Raw genomic sequence first — 24,241 nt, 5'->3', positions numbered from 1 at the left:
ATTGATTTCTAATTAACTGCATTCAAAGAAATGTTATTTAACAATAGTTTCAATGCATAGCTTCCAACATCTATTTCTTCAGATTTTAAAATAATACTGCAAATTAACAGAAATGGGAGACAGTGCTGAGCACTGAGCAAGTCCTTTGTTTTATTTCCAGCTTCTCATAGTAAATATTAAAGACATCTTCATTTGCTTCTTTTCCACAGATGGTAAAACCGTTAATGTTAAATGTTTGTTTTAAATGTTCCTCTCCTGGAATCTTCAAAATTCATGGTGTTTAAGAAATCTAGATCTTTGAAATAATCTAAATCTAAAAATCTGTCAATAGCATTAAATAATATTTGAATCTGAGTTTTTTAGGACGGCATCTCTTTACTCAGATAAGGATTTACTTCAACTTTTTTCTCTCTGTATTTGGTGCAATTGAAAATATTATTAGCTTCTTGGTATAAATGGGGGAATTGCTCATATTTAATTTAGTTTATTCTTATAAATAGCCTCAAATAAAGTAATCAGACATTGAAGCAACATGGAAAGTCATTAGCACAATAAATATATGTACACTCTTTATCTTCTTCATAAATCTGTGAGACACTTGATGCCATGGGGTATATTAGAGACCTCTTCTGTTTCCAGACTAATGTTCTATTTAGTGCCTCAATATATCAGGGAATACCTGTATGCTCAAAGAAGTTCAAGCAAAAGAGTTCATTTATTGTTTTTCACGTAACTGAATAGTAGAGAGACCGATTAGGCACCCAGGAAAATAGAGTCAAACATCATCGGAATTTGAAAAGCTATGTGCACTTCTATGCTTATTGCTGTATTATTTATAATAGTTAAGATATGGAAGCAACCAAAGTATCCATCAATAGATGAATGGATAAAGAAGGTGTGGTACATATATACAATGGAATATTATTCAGCCATAAAAAAGAAAGAAATCTGCCATTTCTGACAATGTGTATGGAATTAGAGGGTATTATGCTAAGTGAGATTAGCCAGGTAGATAAAGACAAATACTATGTGATTTCACTTATTTGTGGAATCTAAAAACAAAACAAAACAAAATGAACAAAATAGCAACAGACTCATGACATGGAGAAGTGACTGGTGGTTACCATGGGGGAGGGGTTGGGATGGTTGGGTAAAAGAGGTGAAGGGGATAAAGAGGCACAAAATCTTAATCATAATATGAATTAGGGGATGAAAGTACAGCATAAAGAATATACTCAATAGTTTTGTAACACCTTTCTATGTCGACAGAGTAACTACAGTAGTTGGGGTGAGGATTTAATAATGTATGTAACTGTTGAATCACTGTTGTCTGCTTGAAACCAAAGTAATATTGTATATCAACAAAACAATAAAATATATAAAAAAATAAATAATATTCTCAGATGGGAAGTACTAATATAAAATGTCAATTCTTTCAATTTATTAATGTAATGCAATTCTGATTGATATCACAGGAGATAGAGAGACAGGTAGAAAGAGACATAGAGGTAGAGATGGAGATAGATATAGAAGAGAGAGGAAAAAAGTGAATAAAACTGCAGGAGTGAGGAATAAAAATAGGTAGTAAAATACATAAATGGAGAGAACCCTTTTCTTGATAAAATGCTTTACTGTAAGTTACTAATAATTATAACTATGATATTCATACTGGAGTAGAGAAACAATTCAATGTAACAAATTAGAGTTCCTCAAAACAGACCTACTTATGTAAAAACAAATGATACATGACAGAAATGACAATACATGATATGAATCAATGAGGAATTGAGGAATGAAGAGAGAGTTCAATAAATGGTGCCGGCACAACTGCCTGTCAGTACAGATAAATTCATTTTCTTTTCAAAACCATAAAAAGGAAATTACAAGATTAATTACTTCAATGTGAGAAAACTATTTGAAAAGTATTGGAAGGAAATATAGGAGAATAACTTTGAGTCCTCAGATTTAAAAAATACTACTTTGACCAGAGACAGTGAGCAAAAGTCATAAAGGAGTTAATTAGTAAACATGACTACCATTGACTTTAAAAATTTTTATGACCAAATGATGATATAATAGGGTCAATGATAGGCCAGAACATGGAAGTAGACATTAGAAAATATGCAACAAACCAAATTAGTATTGAGACTATATTAAAGGCTTCTATCAATTCTTGACTGGGCTGATGGCTCCATGGATATATACTTACATCAAAAGTTATCAAATTGTGTACCTTAAATATATGCATTTTTATTACATGTCAATTAAATATCAATTAAGCAGTTAAAGAATAATAGAAAAACAACTCATTAGGAAGATAGACAAAGCATATTAAAAGGCAATTCACTAACAGGAAAAATTGAATGGCCCATAAGTATATAAAAAATATTCACTCTTACTGGTAATCAGGGAAATACCTATCAGATTAATGATGGTTCCATTTCACAACCGTAAGATTAGAAAAATATAAAAGGTAAAACCAAATATTGGTAGATGCTGTGGAAAATCAAAAATTTCATACAGTGCTACTAGGACTTTGAAATAGTATAACACATTTGAGAGTAATTTTTGCAATATTGCAATATTGAAAAATTGAATATGCAAAACTGAGAAAGTGAATATGCAGAAATACCCAAAGGCCTAGCATTTTGAACTGCTGCTTGAGAAAACCTTTGTATCTGTGTCACACAGAATACATACAAAGATTTCTATTGAAATATTTGCAATAGCAAAAAACAGGACCAATTAAATGTCCATCAGTAGAAGAATGGATGAACAAATTATAATTTGTGTCTAAATTTAGATATTTACTATTAAGCAATAGTAATGTAAATCATTATTATGAAAATCATGAATAAAATATTGAGTGAACAATTTTTGGAATTAAATGTATAGTTATTTAAAAATTAAAAAAAGCAAAAATATACTATATATTCTATAAAGATTCACATTTAGACAGCAAAATTACAATATTGGCTAAAGGATTTCAAATGTATCAAATTTATCATGCTAGTTACTTGTGGGAGAGAGAGGGAGAGAAGTAAACAGTACTGGGGTAGTGGAGAACAGCAGGATGTGTCTGTAATGATCTTTTTCATTAATTAAAAAATATGTGTGCATGAAGCACTGATATTTGCTTTATTATTCTATGTATTTTTCTGTGATTTTAAATATTTTGAGGAAAAAACAGTAGCTTTCTATATTCATATAAAGATCAAATAACCTAACAAATGCAAAATGTCATAAAATTACAAAGCAATACATACTGGTAAGGCATACAACCCTTATTTAAACAAATACTGATATTAGGCAGTATCATAAACCAGTTTCCCATGAAGTATTGATTGATAAATGAATGCACTTTCAAAACCTTATGGTCTTTTCACTATTTATCATTTAATTGGTAAATATTAAGTGAATAACAAACCAGTGACCAACTTGTAAGTGCCCAGAAAACACGGCAATAACAAAGTAAAGGGACCAGACGGAGGTAGGAGTGGGAATGCGGAGATACGCATTCCTTTCCAAAGTTCCACACCAGGCTTCGCTTGCTGTCGACACTCAGTAAATGTTAAACAACAATAATAATAACAGGTACCATCTGCATGCCAAATTTAGAGTGGTAGAAACATACAGGATCGACAGCCCTAAAGGCCAGACTTCCCTTACTGATTATTCCCAACATGCACAGCATTTTTCTTAGCTCAGTTAATAGCATATTCTTTCAGTCAGTTGGGCAAAAAGCCACCATTATCTTTAACTCTATCCTCTCCATAACCACTCACAAACCCTTTGAGAAACCTACCTATCTCTAGTCTATTTCCTTTGTCAATCATGCTTAACCTTGCTGTCAACTGTTTTCATAAAAATAAATATTTAGTTATACTGTTGTCTTGCTCAGAAAACCTCTGATCATGGTCCAGTGCCCAAGAGAGTAAAATCTTAATATTTTAGCTTGGTATATAAGATTTTTTAATGCAATGCCTCATGTTTCCACCATTAATCATGCTAATCACTTGAAAACCTTCTCTTGCACTCTGTGTGCCTTACATGCACGGCTAATTCACATATCCCAAGAAAACATCACGTGCATTTTTAAGTGCTGACATTCTTTCCTCATCATAGAATGATTTTATCTCTGCCTGTTGGATTCCTACCCATTCTTCCAAGTTCAACTTAAAGTATTCTCCTCTGTGAGGGCATCACTGATCCTCTCAGATGAACTGATTTTTCTCTTTCATTTTTCCCTTTTAACACATTATTTACATCTTTCACACTGTATTATAATCTAGCTTAATGATTACAGCTGAAGTTTATTGAATACTTGTTATACCTCAGGTGGTCTTCTAAGTTCTTTTTATTATGTTAATTTTATTATAATATTATATGTTAGCTCATATAATTTTCACAACAATCTTAGAAAAGATTTATTAGCTGCTCCACAGATGAGGGAACTAAGGTATAGAGAAATTACCCAGTTTGATCAGAGCTAGTAAATGACAGTGCAGGGATTTGAACCTAGAGTGCCTGCTCTTAGCCACTAGACTAATGGTGAGCTATCTGTTCTGCTACTAGATATTGAGCTCCTTGAGAACAAGTGATTGCCTTATCACCAGTTCACCAGTTTCTACCTTGATCCCATCCACCACCCCACATAAACATCTGACTCCCCACAGCATCTAACAGAGTTACATATAGCTAGTAAATAAGTTATGCTATAGAAAGGAAAGAGAAAAAATTTCAACAGTTATCTTTTGAAAACATTATTATTTTCATCATCATTATTATTACATAGTGCCCTTATCCAAAGGTGATACATTCCAAGACCCCTAGCGGATTTCTGAAACTGCAGATAGTATCAACCTACATATACTAGGTTTTTTTTCCTACACACACATATGTATGATGAAGTTTAACTTATAAATTAGACACAGTAGCAAATTAACAACAGTAACTAATAATAAAATAGAATTATAATATACTGTAAAAAAAATTATATGAATGTGATCTCTCTCAAAATACAGAATTGTACTGTACTCATCCTTCTTCCTGTGATGATGTGAGATGATAAAAAGCACCTTGAGCTTTGACTTCCCAGCTTCCAGAACTGTGAGAAGTAAATGTTTATTGTTTAAGTTACTCAATCTATGGTCATTTGTTATAGCAGCCTGAGCTAAGACAGAGAGGGACCTTGGAAACTGGTAAGGTGTTGTCTTCCTGAATACTGGATAGAAAAAAGCCATGTGGGTTCTTTTAGGCTGTGCTCAAAGGACCTCAGCACCGGGGGAAGGGTGAGGGTCTATGTGTTCCATGAAGACACCAACCATGATGGTCATCGTTCACAACACCATGCCTGAGAAACCAAAGAAAATACAACTGATGTAAATGATCAGACTCTTAGAACATCTCCACATGTACCCATTTGTTAGGACCACGTGAGTATCAGAGATGGAAAAGAGTCAATTAAAAATTGACAACTGACTTATAGCCAGTCTTATGAGTTGGGAGTATATAGAAAATTGTCATTTGATTTAGAAAAAATATGCTGTGGAACTTATAATACTTATTAGAATTAAAGAGTAAATTGATCAATGAAACCACAGTTTGGATGCCATTTGTAAAATACTTTGTAGAGAATTGACAACACTTTTGTCTTGCTTGTTTTTTGATAGTTCCTGAAATCCATTAGTGAAGAGGTATTAGGGACAATATGATCAACAGAAATTTGATGAAATCACATAATTTTATAAAATAAGAAATTTTAAGAAAATGAATAAATTATCACTTTCCTTTCTCAAAAGAATTAAAAAGGGAAATTATTTTGAAATACCCCTTCTTGACTAAATCCTAATCATATCGATTCCTCCTACAGAATTAACACCATAGGAGTAAAAGGTTATATGTGAAAAGATGTCCATCACAGAATTATTTATGAAACAAAAAGTTGGCAACCAAAATTATATAATTCATTCAAACTGGAACACAACTTAGAAAAAAAGGGCATTAAAAATAAATAATTCGTCTATAACAGTCATATATTAGATCTATTGAGAACTAGAAACTATAGTTACAGAAAAAATTAGTTAGGTATTACAGTCCACTTATTTAAAATAATGCTTACAGAGACTATGCTTAAAAATCATATTCAATTCAACTCAATAAATCTGTATTACACAGTGGGTATATAGCAGTGAATAGCACAGATACCATCCCTGTCCTTACAGAGCTGAAATTTTATTGGCTCATGAAACTGATTTTGCCATGTAAACATTGTTAGCATATAAGCTAATAACTAAACAAAAGACAGCGTCCATGCCTGATGTTTAAGGTAGTGAGTGAAATTCGAGGTGATTTTGTTTTCACATTTTATTTGTGGCATTTCTACAGCATTGTTTAGGCAATACATTCAGAAATGGTAAATGATGACTAATGATGAGTCAATCCATTGGTATTTAGTTTTTTTTAGCCTTGTTAAGTAACAGGTTAGGTGGTAAATGCTTTACTTATATCCTCTCCTTTATTCCTTACAATAAATGCATATGATGACCTTGAGGTTTAGAGGAGCTAAGTAATTTTTCTAAGGTCAAACACATGAAAAATGTCAAATTTCAGCATCAATGCTTGATTCCAAAAGCTTTGCTCTTAATTACAATTGTTCACCTGCTGGAGAAGGATGTCTCCTCTGTGGATGTTCTACACCTTACTAAATTTCCTGTTGCTTTCATGCTAACATTAAACACTCAAAATAATAACCGTAAGTCTGGCTGCGACCCAGTGCAAGTTCTCCCAGGAGATTGCTGGCCTGGTATCAGAGATCCCAGATGGGAACCCATGCAGGCTGCCTTCCTAGGCCTACTCTGGCAGCATATATTTTGATCCCAGATGGAAACGGCAAATGAACAAAACCAATTTGAACAGCTCAAATGTGTAGAACTGATTTGATTCAAGTTCTCTTATTTTAAACTAAATTTTTAAAAAGTTAAAATAAGGGGATGGATAATTGTTTGATTAGATTTTGTTTTTCATGTTGCTTTTGACCATACAGTGTAGTCCTCTAAATCATAGTGACAAATTAGAAAAATCATCTTTTTTGCAATGCTTTTTATTCCTTGAAAAGACACTTTCATGGTTTTTCTCTTAGGTCTTTCTGTTTTCCTCATGTTTTATCCTTATTCACCAAACCACACTTGACACACCAAGTACTTATCATCTGATAAGAAGGCAAGAGGTTTCGACCTCTCAATAATGGGGTGAACCTAAACATCAGCGGAAATAAAATTATCTTTTTATAATTTATCCTTAGCTGTAGAGGTACCCCCTCACCCTACCTACTGCTCAAACTGCAATATTCTCAAGGATGCAGAATTAATATCAGCACCAAGAATATGTCCCCTCTTCCACAAGTGGAAAGGACATACTTTTTATAGTAAAAATATCCTAGGACAGATTGTTATTCCATCAGTTATCTAGTTGTGTGTCCTTGGACCGTTTATGTAATCTCTCTGGCTTTCAATCAGTGAGGAAAGGGAATTAAGGTAAAGATGGTTTGGTGGCTAAAAGTCAGCTTATAAATGAATTTGTCCTTTAAGCCAGTATTTCAGATTTTATTTTTCAGGAGAAATATTATTTCTAGGGGAGGCTTTGTTTTCCTTAGACATTAATGGCTGTGTCTATGTGATCCGTTGTCTTTGTGACTATGTAGAAGTCTTTGTTTTTCTGCCAGGAGCTTTCTGTGCCCATACTTATGGTTTATAGTCTCTTGGGTGCCTGCTTACTTTGATACTAAATGATTCCACTTTTGTTCAAAAAATCTTACCTCAGAGTTTAAATTTTATCAAAAGAAAAACTCATCTCTGTTGAACAGAAACTTGAAAACATAAAGTGGAATAGAAAATCCCTTATCTATGTGACTTCATCCCAAAGTGCAGGAAGTCCCACTAGTCCTAGAACTGGTCCATACAATCATTTCACATGCCTTTTTAAAGATCATGGGTGAATGCATATTGAGTATGGAATCCAAAAATTACCAAGTACAAAATGGAAGAGGTTAGCATTCCTGTTTGAGAAGTCACAGAAGAGAATTCACTGAAGGCTACTAATAAAAGAAATTTCTCAATATATGTTAAAGATGTACTGTTTCTAAAACATTTTAAGCTATGCTTTCTCCCCTGCACTCTATACTATAGCAGAAACTGTTAGAAGCATAACAATGGACACATTACACAATAAAGCTCAATAGTAAAATAATTTAGAGGAAGGCACTGAAGCTAGGGGAAGAAATAAAGTTAATGAAAAGTCAAGTTAACAATAGTTACTATAATTCAACATTCAATTTAGCTCACAAACATTTTTATGGGAAAGACATAGAACTACATTTGTGTCAAGACTTCCTCTGAAATTATAATGTCTGAACTCTTCTTACTGCTTAGGGACAATGAATAATTTCTCTGGGTTTTAATTATTGAAGAAAAATCCTATCCAGATCCCTGAGGGAGAAACAAAGGTTGAGTTTCACCGGAGGGGAAGGGAGACAGAAAGCCAAACTTGAAGGGGTGTGGATTCTCTGGCATAGAGTTATGCAAGTGTCAGAGGACTTATGGGTGACAGGAACATGCACTGTATTGCCGTTGCCATGGAGAGAACTGGCTGGACACCTGGGAGAGGGTTAGGCCAGTGAACCAGCAGAATGAATACCAGTGACTGAGTCTCTGGGCCTAGCCTTGGAGCAATAAAGGACAAAGGATTAGCAATCAACAGCGGCATCTCATTGCAGAAGGAACAGACTGACCGTGGTGACTGCAAGAGCAAAAGGACCACACAGTTTCCCGTTATCCTGACACCAAGAAAGCTTGAAGAGCACCATGGTGAGTAATACTGAATGTTCTGCTAGATGGGGTGACAGGGTCTCATGCCGTTTTTAAGTTAATCTAGGGAAAAATGTAAATACGGTGTTTCTCACATACAGGTTTTATAGATTAAATTCATGTATGCTACATATAAAACGAGTTATATTGTCATAAGATTTTCCTATTGAAAAAGCCACATGTGTCATCTATGAAAATGTTAAATCTGTCATCTGAAGATCTTTAAATATTTTTTAAAATAAGCTGCTTTGAAAGACTTACAAAGTGGAAGCTTTAAGTAGAAATCTTTCCAAAGATGAGTATTTTCAGTTTTGAATATTCAGTGACAAAGTATGTGATGTCTTGCAGGGGAAAGATTGAGGACATTATGGACACTAACTTAAATATCAATGGCTTTTTCAGGTGGGTATGGATATCTTTGCCGTGTAGCAAAGTATTTGCATAACTACCCACCTACACAACTACTGGGATGATATCCCGTCATACTTTCAGTTAAACAAATCTCAGACCACTTTCCCTCAAATCTTTATGCAGATGTCAACACAGTTTGGTGCTAGACAGCTAAGTAGAAATGATATGATTTCCAGAAATCTGTAGCTAGTACTTTTGGGAAAATTCATCATCAATATTAATTATCTCTATTCAGCAGCAAAAGTGATAGTAAAAAGAAAAATGATCAATTTTTAGACAAACCAATATCTCTGGAATTTTTTTGCAGCAGTGAAGAGATGCAAATATTTATATAAACATATTTTGAGTGTGCTGCATGTAAAATGTCACCAAAACATTATACATTTTTATTTAATGATTAGAAACAAATCCCACAATCAGTATTTTTGTACTTTTGAGACCTGTAAAAGATACCTATTTATGTGCTACTTCAAAGCTTTTTGGTTTCATTTTTCCCAGATTTATATACCCATTACTCTGGGTACTGGCTTTACATGGATTATTAACAAGTATTATCCCTTATACCTACACGATACAGCTCCTGTTTCCTGCTCTCAAGACTCCTCGGTTGATTGAAAAGCTTGGAAAGCAATGGGACCCAGCTAAGCACCAATGAAGCACAACTGAGAATTACACAATCTTGGGTGAAACACTGATAAACGGGAAGCAGGAACTAGTGAGTAATTCTCCTCCCCTACCGTCCTCAAGATAGATTGTCCTGGAATGCAGTTTATGAAACTTATTGGTGACTGAGATATCAGGAATCAGTTGCATAGCAGCAGGCAAATCAGTAGCATGTCCTAGCAATTGGCTTTTTCTTTTTCTCTGCCTCACTTACATTTTCCTTCACTCCTGCTCCCTGGTGCTGTGCTTGCAAATGAAGACAGTCTCCAATAAGCTCAGGCTCTTCTTTCTGTAGAACCCAGGTTAAAACAAGAACTTCTATATATTTCTCTCCCAATTTTTTATCCAATTATTATATATTACTAAAATATAAAATAAATTTTCAATCTACCCTTAATTTTTTAAGTGCCATATATTCACAATATTTTGTAAAATAAAAGATGTTAATTAAAAAAATTTTTATATCTTTTCAATTTATTCATATATAATTATGATGTAGACTTCTGTGCATGAGTATTCATCTTTAAAAAGTACATAATTTTTTAAAAAGCATTCAGTGCAAAACAACAGCAAAACTTAGATAAAACACTGCAAAATATAAAATGAGCAATGAATTACTTATATTAAATGGGAGTTTCAGTCCAAAATGGTGACAAAGAAGGCTCCTGAACTCACCTCTTTGCGTGGACACACTGAATCTGTAGCTACACATGGAACAGTTCCCTCTGGAAGAGCAAACTACCCGAGCGACTTCTACGTATTGAACAAGCACGCAACTACTCAAAATGAAAGGGGTAGAAAAGGCTGAGACACACTCTGGCCGTAAGCCCCGACCCCACCACAGTAACATACACAGGAGGCAGCTCCCTGCTCCCAGCTTCTCCCTGAGTGGTAAAGGGTTTGGGCAGAACCATCAAGGGCCCCAAATGTATTTAAGACATTTCTACCTGAGAGATGGCTCCCTGATGAACCCTAGCTCTGAAAGCCAGGGGGGCTGCCATCCAAAAGGCCCACATGACTATAGTAAAAACAGGAAGTTTTTCAAGGGCTTGAAAGGACTCACTGAGGCTATCTTCCCCTGGGCTCAGCACAGAGGGTGTAGACTGAGATGTCCAACTCTTAGTCTTTCATTGAAAAGGACTGTTTACATACTTTAAAGGCTGCTGTTTCCAAGTAAAGCTTCTAGTTGAACACACATTTAGGGGCTGGCTGTGATCCTCCCTGGACACCTGGAAGCTCAGTGGGCACCATCTCCATGTTAACCTTCTGGCCTGCTCCAAGGCACCAATATCTCCCAGAAAGGAACTTGTGTACATGGCTGGCACTCTGGCTTATGTGGCTGCCACTCTGCGGAAGCATCTACGGGTCATCTGGCTCTGGTAGCCAATGGGGTTTGTGGTTGTGAGTCTCACAAGACTGTAGCAAACAAAGAAACAGGGCAGTGGAATTCATTTCATCATAGGAGAAAAAAGAAAAAAAGACTGGAAAGGAGTGAAAATCTCTTAATGGACTTATTGGACAACATCAGATGCATAAATATTTGCATTATAGGGGTCCCAGAAGGAGAAGAGAGAAAGAAGGGGAAAGAAAGTTTATTCAAAGAAATAATGCTGAAAACTTCCTTAACCTGGGGAAAGAAACAGACATTCAGATTCAGGAAGCCCAGAAAGGTCCAAACAAGATAAATCTGATGACACTCACATCAAGATACATTATAATTAAATTGGTAAAAGTTAAAGATAAGAAGAAAATTTTAAAAGCAACAAGAGAAAACTTGTTCTGTACAAGTGAATAGAATGGATACTATAACAAAAAGACAGGAAATAAGTGTTGGTGAGGATGTGGGAAAAGGGAACCTTGTATGCTGTTGGTGGGAATGTTAGTTGGTACAGGCACCATGGAAAACAGTATGCAATTCCCTGAAAAATTCAAAAAAGTTAAAAATCAAAGAATGACAGCTGATTCAGCAATCCCACTTCTTGGTGTGTGTGTATTCATTCCAGCATTATTCACAAAAGCTGAAATATTGAAATAATCTGATTGTCTGTCAATAAATGGATGGATAAAGATGTGACATATATACAATGGATTATTATTAAGCCGTAAGAAAGAAGAAAATCCTGCCATCTCAGACAAAATGGATGGATCTTAAGGGCATTGTGCTAAGTGAAATAAGCCAGACACAGAGTGTCTCACACACTGCCTGTGTCGCTGGTGTGGGAAAGTGGAGAAGGAGTTACAGGTGCTGCGGTGCAGGGGTTGGGGGAAGAGGGAGAGGGTAGTACAAGTATACATACTTCAGCTATAAGATGAATAAGGTCTGTAAATCTGATGCAAAACATGGTGACTATGGATGAAACTGTATTATAGAATTGAAATTTGCTAAGAGAGTAGATCTTACTCTCACACACACACACAAAAAAGGATATGTTTGAGGTGGTGGATGTGTTAATTATCTAGATGGGGCAAATCCTTTCACAATGTCTACATGCATCAAACCTCCATGATGGACCCTTTAAATACTGCACAATTTTATTTGTCAACAATACTTCAATAAAACTGAAATTGAAAAATTTTGACTATGTATGTAAAAAGAAATATTAAAGCAAATCATGAATATGTAAAAAAAAGTGTTACTGAAACCTGTTAAAAATCTTACAACAAAGTTTCAGGTATTCCCTGGTGAAGAAGGGTTGGAAAAAAAATTTTATCGTAACTAATGCAGTAAAGCATTATTTATTTTGTCTTTAGCAATGTAATTTTTTAATACTTTGAAATATTAGTGGAAGAGTTTTTCTTATATCTGTAAGAGAAACACCTTCACAGCAAGCATGTTTATCTATGGCAGTGCTGTGCAGTATTGTAAATACTTGCTGCTGCAGGTGAAAATACAACCCTGAAGTCAATAAGCTCCTACTAATAAACACTGCTTTGCTCTCAGTAAATTAGGATGGTAACGAGAGCCTCTTTTTAGCTCTTCAAAAGCTGGTTTCACTCACAAAGTAACACAGGAGATCTGTCCTTTTAGCCTCTGATGTCTCCCACATAAAACTACAAAAGTAATCTTACTAGCTTTCCTTCTGAAAACCTCCACACCTCCCATAGCCTTATAAGGAAGTTAATACTCATTAACTCAACCCTGATGGTCCTCTACAATCTATCCCCAACCCACCTTTTTATTTGCAATATTCTTCTATATACATTCTATTTAGCAGGAATCCCTGAGGAGCTTAATTGGGGTTCAAGATTTGTTATGGTTGACCTATTTGTAGGTAACCCCTGGAGGCATGTATTTTCATGAGTTAATTTTGGGTTGAAAAAGTTATCTAGGAGGAAGTTTCTGTTCAGGGGTACAGAATGTAGAATATAATAAGTTCCCTGACAAGAGAAACAATAATTTGTTCACTAATGTTGTAGCCTCAGTGGTACATGGTCAGTGGCCTTTAAATATCTGTTGCATGAATGATCTGATCACTTGGGAGAAGAATGGAGGGAACCGGCCTTAGAGGTAGGTAGTTATAAGCTTGTGAAGAGGTGCTGCGTGGGCAGATGCAGAGGGAACTTCTCTCAAGAGATCCCTATGAGACACTAGAGCTCAAGTGATCCCGCTGTCAGGCCCAGCAAAAAGTGAAACCCAGAATTTGTCCCCATTTTTTCCAGAAATAAAACTTGAGGACTGAAACATGACTTTTTGAATAAGAATGAAAGGAATTCTCCTTTCCTTTGTTCTGTCAGAGTTAACACAGCTTTTGGAGAGCTAAAAGTTAGCTCACTGGTTTTCAGGAAATCAGTTTTCCCATGGAAAGCACCTTCTGAATGTATGCTCACTAAAATCTTGCATATTGAAGGTGGGGCAACAATATTGGGGGATTTGTACATTGTGTTTTATTTCAGCACACCAAATTAGTCACTTCCCAAACATATCCTCTATGTTCTAGCCTTTGCATATTTCCCTTGGCCTATACTACCCTTCTTTCTCCATATATACCTGCTAATATTCTATTTTTCTTCAGTTCCCCACTATAATTCTGCTACAGAAACTGGAAAAGCCTGATTCAATTTCCAGCATAATTATTTGCAAATAAAAAGGCATTCCAATTCATAATGTATCCCTACTCTGCATAGGTCTTCAAAGACATGGCTACCAAAATTTTATTTCAAACAGTATTAAAAAGCCTCTCATATCCTCTAGTTCTCACAGTTCTTTCTCACTTCTTGTCCTGTGTACTTTTCAAAGATTTATGATACCTGAGTAGAGAGGAGACATGACATGAAAGAATATTTCCCTCTTCCTTTTTGTTGAAGAGTAGGGGCTTCTCCTGCCTTTTGTTACTCTCTAGAGAAACTATTGGAACTGTGGGCCTGTGGTAGACTGAATGATGCCCCTCCCCCAAGATATTCATATCCTAATTCCCAAAACCTGTAAATTTTACTTCCTATGGCACAAGAAAATTTGTAGATGTGATGAACTTAAGAATTTTGAGAAAAGTTTAATTATAAGATTCTAGATCATTCACATGGGCCTGATGCAATCACAAGGAACCTTATTAGAGGGGCATAAGAGAAGTCACATGATGACAAAATCAGAAACTGGAGTTATGTATTCTAATGATGGAGGAAGGAGCAAGGAATCCAGATCGCATTTAAAAGCTGAAAAATCAAAGAAATGTATTCTCTTCTAGTGCCTCCAGACAAAAACAACCTCATCAACACTTTGACTTAGTGTTAGTGACAAGTCAAAGTAATTTTGGACTTCTGACCTCCAGAGCTCTAAGAGTTTTTTAAACATTTAAGTTTTTTTAAGCCGTCAAGGTTGTGGCACTTTGTGACAGCAGTAACAGGAATGCGATGTAGATTTTGACACTTAGCAATAGAGTGCTGCTGTAAGAAGTTCCTAAATATGTGCAAGTAGCTCTGGGCTTGGGTAATGTAGAGAAGGTTGGAGAATTTTTTAATGTCATGGTGCAAGAAACTGATATCATCTTAGAGAATTTATAAATCATCATTAACATACTACTCATAGAAATATGGATTTTAAAAGGGCTTGATGGTGAAGACTTAGAAGGGAATGAGGAAAATACTATTAAAAATGGGAGGAAAGGAGATCATTTATGCAAAGGCAAACATTTCACTGAATTGCATTCTCTAATTATGTGAAGAGCAGAACTTGTCAGTTATGAACTTGGATATTTAGCTGAGTAGAAGTCCAAGTTAAGAGTAGAAGTACAGCTTAGTTTATTCTTGCTGCTTATAGTTGACTGTAATAGGAAATATATACATTGTAGTAAAAGCTATCAAGCTACCAATCTGATGTTTTGGGAATCCTCAGCCTATCCTGATTTCAAAGGATTCTAAAGTTAAGCAATTCATGATTAGGAAAGTGTGCTCTGGAGAGAAAGACAAAGTGTGGTTGGACAAACTTTTGATAGTGACTCAAAAAGAACAAAGTTTTACAATGAAATAGCAGATGGCTATTTGTAAAGATTAGGGATGTGACTCATGGATGCCCTCAACCACCTCAGGAGAAGTCAAAAATAGAGATGGGTTTTTCTAGGAAATACCTACAGAGGAGCTTCCTATCTATTCGAGTGGGTATCCATGAAATACACAGGGGATCCACAAGGTTTTTAAGAATATTGTACCTTTAGAAACACTACAAATTTGGCCTAAATAGGACAGAGAGAGTATGAGAAAATACTGCCAAACTCCCAAAGTTGTACAGATAAGGAATAGGATAATAAAAAATACTCAGCTACAAACACATGCTACCCTTCATGATAAAGGAAAGATGAACTTCCAGTTTCCAATCTGGCATGTAAGGAGCTTAGAAGTTGTCATTCCACAGTAACAACAGGTAAAAAATCTGAACGAATTGAAAAATCAACAACTCAGAAAAGTGAGGTAACAGGGCAAACCACTATGCCACAAATTGGAGAGGCAGCCAGGCAGACACAGAGAATCACATCTAACAGACTGAAACTCATGAGCAGAAACCTTTATATGAAATAGCACCAGGTTAGAAAAAACCTAAACTGCAATTGATGAACTTCTGGAGGCACAATGTGGACAATTCTGAGAGATAAAATCCACAGGACAGCCCAGTTAAAGGGAAGCTTCCAACTTCTGTGAGTTTTAGCTGCAGGAGCTCTATTAGCTTCCCACAGTGAAGATTAGAGAAAAATCCCTTATTCCCTCCAGCAGGGGGACGCAAAAAGTCACCATTTTGAGATACGCCAAAGCATTCTGTTCTTAAGAATACTTGTCCCAAGAGAAACTATTGTACCAAAGCCTAACCTACTGAGGTTTTATCAGAGTCTAACTGACTTGGAGAAAGGGAAATAACCAATTCTTACCCTCTAGGATTAAAGGTAGGGAAGGGAAATACCCAACTCTAGGTCCTTTTAGCCATCCTGTTGCTCATAAGGGTAGAAGAAAAAATGAGAAGCACTTATGAAATGCACAGCCCTGGGGAAGATTCTCCATAGAAGACTTAGACCTAATGCTGGGGCTATACAGTAGCCCTTCCTCCACACCTCACTACCACACCATGAAAGGCCTATTTACTGGACTCCCTTTTATCTAGTAGATCACATCTAGCTTTCAACAAAAAATTACAGTGCATACTGAAAGACAGAAAGACTATAGAGAGAGCAAGAATCATCAGAGACATGACAAGGATGTTAGAATTATCACACCAGGAATTTAAAGCAACTATGATTAATATGCTAAGGGCTCTAATGGAAAATGTGGACAACATGCAAAAACAGATGGATAATGTAAAAGATGGATATTCTAAGAAAACATCAAAAAGAAATGCCAGAGATCAAGTCTTTGTTCTTTCAACATTTGGTTTCAGAGGATTCTACTGATAATAGCTCAGAGATTCTTTCCTCAGGTGTGTTCAGTCTACCATTAATCCGACCAAAGACAGTCTTCATTTCTGTTACAGTTTCTTGATCTCTAGCATTTCTTGTTGATGCTTTCTTTTTATTTCCATCTCTCTGCTTGCACTTCTCATCTGTCCTCACATGCTGTCTTCTTTATCCAGGAGAGCCCTCAGCAGATTAATCATAGATGTTTTAAATTTGGGGTCTGATAATTCCAGTCCTGCCATTTCTGATTCTAAACTTGCTCTATTTCTTCAAATTGTGTTTTTGTTTTTGCTTTTGCCTTTTGATATGTCTTGTAGATTTTTCTTGATAAGCAGACATAGGCACTTAAGGGAGGAAACTGCTATGAATAGGGCTTATGAGGTAAGCCCTATGAGGGCTTATGGGGGTAAGGGAAGAGTTTTACAGTCACATTATTAGCTCTCAGCCTTTTGATTAGTCTTCTCTCTCTCTCTCTCTCTCTCTCTCTCTCTCCCCACAGATCTTCCTCAACCTATCATGGGGTTACATCTTGATAAGCTCATATGTTGAAAAATCATAAGTCAAAAAACACATTTAATATTCCTAGCCTACCAAACATCATAGTGTAGCTTTCCCTACTCTCAACATGATCAGAACACAATTATATTAGCCCACAGTTAGGTAAAAATCATCTAAGACATAGTATATTTTATAATAAAGTGTGGTATATCTCATGTGAGTTATTGAATACTATACTGAAAGTGAAAAACAGAATAGTTGTAAGTTTATCAGTCATTACATGATGGCATGCTTGACTGGGTGTTCTGGCTCACTGCCACTGCCCAACATCACAGGAGAGTATCAAACTGCATATCAATAGCCCAGGAAAGATCAAAATTCAATTTTTGAAGTACAGCTTCTGTTAAATGTATACTGCTTTCACTACACTGTAAAGTTGAGAAACTGTTAAGTCAAACCACCATAAGGTGGGTATTGTCTATATATCCCATTGGTTCTGTTTCTCTGAAGAACTCTAAAAATGGGACATAAACCAAAAATATAGATGGCCTCTAGAAGTTGGAAAAGACAAGGAAATAGATTCTCATCTAGAACGACCAGAAGGAACTGGAGTCAGCTGTGTTGACACATTGAATCTAGCCCAGTAAATCTAATTTTGGACTTTTGATCATGAGAAATGTAAAATAATACATTGTGTTGATTTTGGCCCTCTAGCTTGTGGTCATTTGTTACAGCAGCCATAGAAAACTAATACAGGATTTTATCCTCATTTAATTAGTAAAACATTCCTGTTCTAACATATACTCTTTATGTATTACCTCTTCTCTTGTTTAAATAACATACACAACTGACTGAATTTATGTCTTACTTTACATTATTTCAACCCTCCTTTTTATTCCAGTATTTACTGTGTGATCCTACTGTGTGCAAGTGTCATCCACGGCATCTCACCTTAGCTGTAGGAAGTAAATCAACTTATCTTCCCGAGCTTGTCTTTCACTGCTGTGTGGAACAATGGCAGAGAAAATCTCAAATTCTGAGATAATTAAACCTATGTGGCTAACTTTAATAATTGAGGGATAGAAGCCAGTGGCTACCTATTTCTTCTGAAATTCAGGAGAATAAATTAAGCACTTTCTAGCTGGTCGCTTCAAGGTATCTAGCTAGATAGATCTCTAGTTCTCCACTGTTGTAACTAGCATGATAATTTACTCTTAGATTGGCTTGCTTTCTTCCCTTTTATAACTTTCCCATCCCCACTGCTATTTCTGGGGATCATTTCTAAAAATAAACTGTCTACATGGAGGCCCATATTTCATACTCGTGTTTTGAGAAAACTAGCCTAAGTTGGTTGGTAACAGAAAAGCCCCTGAAAATCAAACCATCAGAATCAGATTCTAAAGCTAGAACACTTACCAGTCAGTAAGGACTGTGTTGCTGGTGGTGAGTGGGGCAGTGATAATCCTTGCCTGCCATAGCATTATAGTCACTAAAAATTTTACCAATGACAGATCAGAATAAGGTGAGTATAGAAGGTGAGGCTTTAGCTTCTGGGCCAGTTTTAAGAGTTGCCATTTAAATCATATGGGTGCAACAGTAATTCTAAGGATGGTGATTTTGCTGGCTTTTATTTACATCTTCAAAAGCTTTAGAAACTAAAGTGACAGACTCAGGTTATACTTTCAAAATAAGAAGCCTCCATGGCAATGGTTTAAAAGACAAAAAAAAAAGACCCTCAAGCCCTACAGCTATAAGGCATAGGCCCAAGATTAAAATTATAAAGGCAACACAGATACATCCAACTTGATAAATTTGTTAGGTGTTTTATGTCAAAGACAAGCTGCTAGTAGAAGAAGTATGAGACTTGAGGTCTGCAATGGGGACATTTGATTAACGGGGACATTTGATTGAATGGGCTTCGAATCTCCAAACTCTAGATTCTCCTGATGACTCTGGCTCAGCAGGGACAGTTTACTTTCCCTTGTACAGGAAAGTTTTCCCTCATTCCCTAGAGTTCCTGCAAAACACCAGAGCCAGTTGCCTTGCAAGATCATATTTGTTTTCATCAAAAATACCCTGCCTCCTTTCATTGCCACCACAGTAATAAATATAGTCAGTCTGAGCAGGAAAATAAAGCTCCCATTGCAGGAGGTGGTAGACAGGGCAGAGGCAGGGAGATGGGATAAAATGTTAATGGATGAATCTGAGTAAAATTTATATGGATATTCTTTGTACCATTTTTATTTTTACAGCTCTTGGTAAGTTTGAAGTTATTTTCAAATACAAATTTTTAAAGTACATATTTCCCAAACTGCACTTAAAAGAAATAAGGAAAAACAAAGCTTTTCCTCAAAAGACCTCTGAAGGCTACATCTCTCAGGAGAGCACAGTTTGACAAATATACTATGATTTTAAAGTTTTAAGAGGTTTTACAGTATTTTTAAATTCATACTCAACATCTCCAAACATATTTCAGGAATAAGTCTTGGACGATCGGTTGGATGGGAGGTTTTTATATCTGATAAAACCACTTTCATTAGACATACCAGAGCAAGAGATTGTGAAATTGGTATGTGCTGGTTTAAAAGTAATCCGAATCCTTGCTTGCATTCCAAAAAGCAACATCAAAAGTAAGCCCAAGGAGCAACTTGTTCCTTAAGTCTTTGACTTCCTTGACCCTCAGAAATAGCTGCATTTTATGGATCAAAATAGTACCCATGAAACTGAATTTTCTAAAACCTTAAAATGTGAGATGCTTTGAAAATGTCCAAAATGAATCACCTTTCTCACTTCAGCCAAGTGTTTTGCTTTTTTCTTTTTAGTTTATGATATATGACAGGGGAAGCAATTTTAAAAGTCTGTCTGAGATTATTTTACTGTTCTACCTAATGAAATATTTCTATCCACTTCTATAATTCAATGTCCAAATTACAAATTGGTAAAATGCTCCAACTAATATATAATGTCATTCTATTGAAACAGTTTAGGATGTATGGCTCTTTATTTCTCTAATCTGACCACAGCTTGTCTGCCTCTTTACAGCAAAATCAGCATTCTATTTCAATTTTTACACAGAAAGACATTTTAAACCTCTTTGTGTGGGACAAGTCTCATCAGGCATGGCATGCAGAAGAAAGCATATTTCCCATTGCAGAGATGATGATTCCTAAGGAAAGCCTTAACTCCTTTGTAGAAATTATGATTCCTAGGAAAAGCCTTAACACCTCTCTCTCCTTTCTCTCACTTTCCAGAAGCAGCAGTTTAGGACTTAAATGCTCCATCCATTCAGGCTCCCAGACTGGGTGAGCTATGCCAGAAAATTAAGACTTCTAAGTTGTGCTAAAGATATCAGGTGATCCCCTTGGAATAGGCAAACTACATTTGTTTTCAGGTCATATATTCAATGCCTGCACTTTATTTTAATCCATTAACTTTACACAGGAATAAATTATGGCCTAGACAGGGGAAAAAATTTATTCAAAGCAGAGTTGGAATTAGCATCCAGGTGGTACTTGGATAATAGCCGATGTATTACTTTAAATGTGAAAAGGGACTGTTTCCATGTGAAATCAAATTGGTTCTGCAGAGTTCAAATTAGTTGTAACTTTTTGGTTGGTTGATACTTGACTTTAGCTGAAATCTTTAACATATATTGTTTTCACTATTAAAATTAGATTGTTTGGTATTTCAAGAATGAAATCAAACATTTTCTAAATGTCCTACAATTACTAATCTTACTTAGTAGCCTAAAGGTGAGTGTTCGTATTTGTGTAGATCCCTGCTTTGGGTTGAACCCAGCACAGAAGATGGCATCAGCGAATGTATAGATGTTAAGGTGGCAGAAAAAGTTTTCAGCACTCACAACCTGACACAAAAAAACTGATTAGGACCACCACCCACACACAAGAGTAACTTTGTGGCAGCCTGTAAATCTACTGGAGTCCCCAGCATCATACTGGGGAAAAAAGTCCAAGAATAGACACATTGAAGAGGATAAGAGAAGTTTTACTTCACCTGTGATAATCCTTCCCCAGGGCAGCTCAGTGCCAAGAGAGACCTTTTTGGCCTGTGATCTCCCATAGGGAAAAGAGGGAATATAGTGAATACCTATTTTGTTCAGCCAGCTGAGACACTGCTCAAGACACTTCTTTATTACCCTACCCAGGAAATTTAGTGAATTAGCATAGCTGAAGAGTCTAAGGATAGCTAGGACCAAGGAATAGGGGAAGGGACTCACAGCAGCTAAGGTAAACTCAAACTCAACAAAGTGACATGGAACTTCCTGGCAGACTCTACCAAGACACTGCCCATAAACCTCATAGAACACATCACCTTTGGATCCCCCAAACTAGTCCATGTGCAACCGCACACTATAATTATCCCTTCTCCTGCATCTAGTGCTTTTTCCACACATGCCACCTGTAGACGGCACACACAAGTCTTTGCAGATCGTACATGAACATAAGCATCTGGCTCAAATCTGCTGGGTTGGGAGAAGGTGAATGTGAAGATTTCAGGCCACTGCCCTAGAAAAAAATCAGTGGGAGGCTGTATGAACAAGCATGGCTTAGCAAGGTTGAGAGAAGACATACAATCCTAACACTTCCCCTCCAAAGAAAATAAAAGGAGAAGAACAGGTGCATCCATAGAAAAGATCTGAGAAACCCATAGAATCCCTAGCTGGGCTGACTGGTAAATATCTTTCTCTCCTGAAGGCACTCAATAAAAACTAGTAAAGGTGACTGCTTCTTTAAATAAAAAGATAACAATGCAAGACTTCAAAGAACATGAGAAAACAAGAAAACATGACACTACCAAAAGAACATAAAAAGTTTCCAGTAACCAACCACAAAGAAATGGAGATCTACAAATTCCCTGATGAAGAATTCAAAATAATGGTTTTAAGTTAGGTTACAAGCTAAAAAGAACACAGATAAACCACTCAAAAAATCAGGAAAAAAATATATGAATAAAATGAGAAGTTCAGCAAAGAGGCAGAAGTCCTAAAAAATAATCAAATATTCTCAAGCTGAAGAATACAATGAATGAAATGAAAAACATGTAATAGTGTCAGTGATAGCCTCCATTAAGAAAAAGAACTGGAGAACTTGAAGAAAGGGTCATTTGGGTTTATCAAGTCAGGAGAGGAAAAAAAAAGGAATAAAAATGAGTGAAAAAAGCCAACTGAATATATGAAATAGCATCAATATACTATATGCACTTATGGGAGATATGCACTAAAGGAAGAACAGAGAGAGAAAAGAGCAGAAAGCTTCTTTGAAGAAATAATGGCTGAAAATGTCCTAAATTTTAGTAGATATATAAACATCCAGATATATGAAGCTCAGAAGTCCCTAAATAGGATCAATACAAAGTAGATTACACCATGACAATTTATAATCAAATTTTTAAAAATCACAAAGAGAGAATATTATAAGCAGGAAGAGAAAAGCAACTCATCACATGCAAGGGAAAACCCATAAGGCTATCTGGTGAATCCTCAGCAGAAACCTTGCATGCTAGGAGAGAGTGGACAATATATTCAAATATCTGGGGGGAAAAAACCTGCCAACCAAGAATACTATATTCAGCAAATGTGTTCTTCAAAATAAAGGAGAGATAAAAAAAATAAAAGACTTACATATACAAACAAAAGCTGAGGGTGTTCATCACCACTAGATGTGTCTTTACATATAATGATAAAGGGAGTCCTCTAAGTTGAAACAATAGGATACTAATTAGTTATGGAAAAACACACAGAATCTATAAATCCCCCTGGTATAGGTTAACTATGCCAATTAAGAATACACTAATACTATATATATTGGGGGTTCACAAAACACTTTTAACTCTAGCATACAAGTTAAAAGACAGTTACTAATAACTATAGCTAAAATAATTTGTCAATGGATACACAATATTAATAGATATAAATTGTGATATCAATAATATAAAATGTGGAAGGTTAGTAAAAGTGTAGAAGTATGCATGTGATTGAAGTTTAGTAGCTATAAGCTTAAAATTGACTTACAAGTAAGATGTTTTATGTAAGCTTCAGGCTAACCACAAGGAAAAAACTATAGTAAGTACACAAAAGATAATGAGAAAGGATTAAAAGTATACTACTAAAGAAATGATAAAATCATGAAAGAGGGCAGAAAAACAAGAAAGAAAAAGAATTATAAATCAGAAAACAATTAACAAAATGATAACAGCAAGTCCTTACCTAGCAATGTATACCTTATAATGTAAATGGATTAAAATGTAATGTAAGTGGATTAAAAGATAAAGAATGGGTGAATGGATAAAAAAAAAAGAAGGACCCACCAATATTGCTGCCTGCAAGAGGCTCGTTTCAGTCTAAAGGGCACACGTAGGCAGAGCATGAGCAGAAGGAAAAAGATGCTCCGGGAAAATGGTAGCCAAAAGAGAGCAGGGATGGATATACTTAGACAAAATAGACTTTAAGTGAAAAACTGTCACAAAAGACAAAGTCATTTATAATGTTAATTCATCAAGAGGATATTACAATTATAAGTATATGTGCACCTAAAATTGTAGCTCCTAAATATATAAGGCAAATGTTAACAGATATCAAAGTAGAAATAGATAGCAAAACAGTAATAGTAGGAGACTAACTGCCATAATTTCCATCAATGATAGATCACCCAGATGTAAAATCAATGAGAAAACAGCAGACTTGAATAATACTGTAGACCAAATAGATCTAACAGACATATATAAAACATTCTATTCCAACAGAAGCACAACACACATTCTTCTTAAGTGTACATGGGACATTTTCCAGGATAGATAGTATTTAAGGACACAAAACAAAGCTTGACAAATTTAATTCTCCTGATCCCCATCACAATAGTTGGCAGGGGGCACTGACTTTTTAAAAATTCTACATTATACTTTGTTAATCTACTG

The 24,241-nt window shown here is 35.7% G+C and overlaps 1 long non-coding RNA gene across 2 annotated transcripts in view; it reads left to right on the top strand.

The window, feature by feature from the left end:
- LOC118907069 (uncharacterized) overlaps positions 1-18,592 on the top strand; it is a 36,123-nt gene extending 17,531 nt beyond the window's left edge. Inside the window, exons 2-4 of one of the 2 annotated variants that reach the window (XR_008997248.1) lie at positions 8,774-8,864; positions 9,774-9,990; positions 18,210-18,592. This is a non-coding gene — a long non-coding RNA (uncharacterized LOC118907069). The remainder of the gene's footprint in view (positions 1-8,773; positions 8,865-9,773; positions 9,991-18,209) is intronic. The other variant, XR_008997246.1, reaches the window with a different exon arrangement.
- The last annotated feature ends 5,649 nt before the right edge of the window (positions 18,593-24,241 follow it).

Source organism: Manis pentadactyla, chromosome 1 (assembly GCF_030020395.1).
Source record: "Manis pentadactyla isolate mManPen7 chromosome 1, mManPen7.hap1, whole genome shotgun sequence".
Classification (NCBI taxonomy): Eukaryota; Metazoa; Chordata; class Mammalia; order Pholidota; family Manidae; genus Manis; species Manis pentadactyla.
This window is presented reverse-complemented; position numbering and strand designations above follow the sequence as displayed.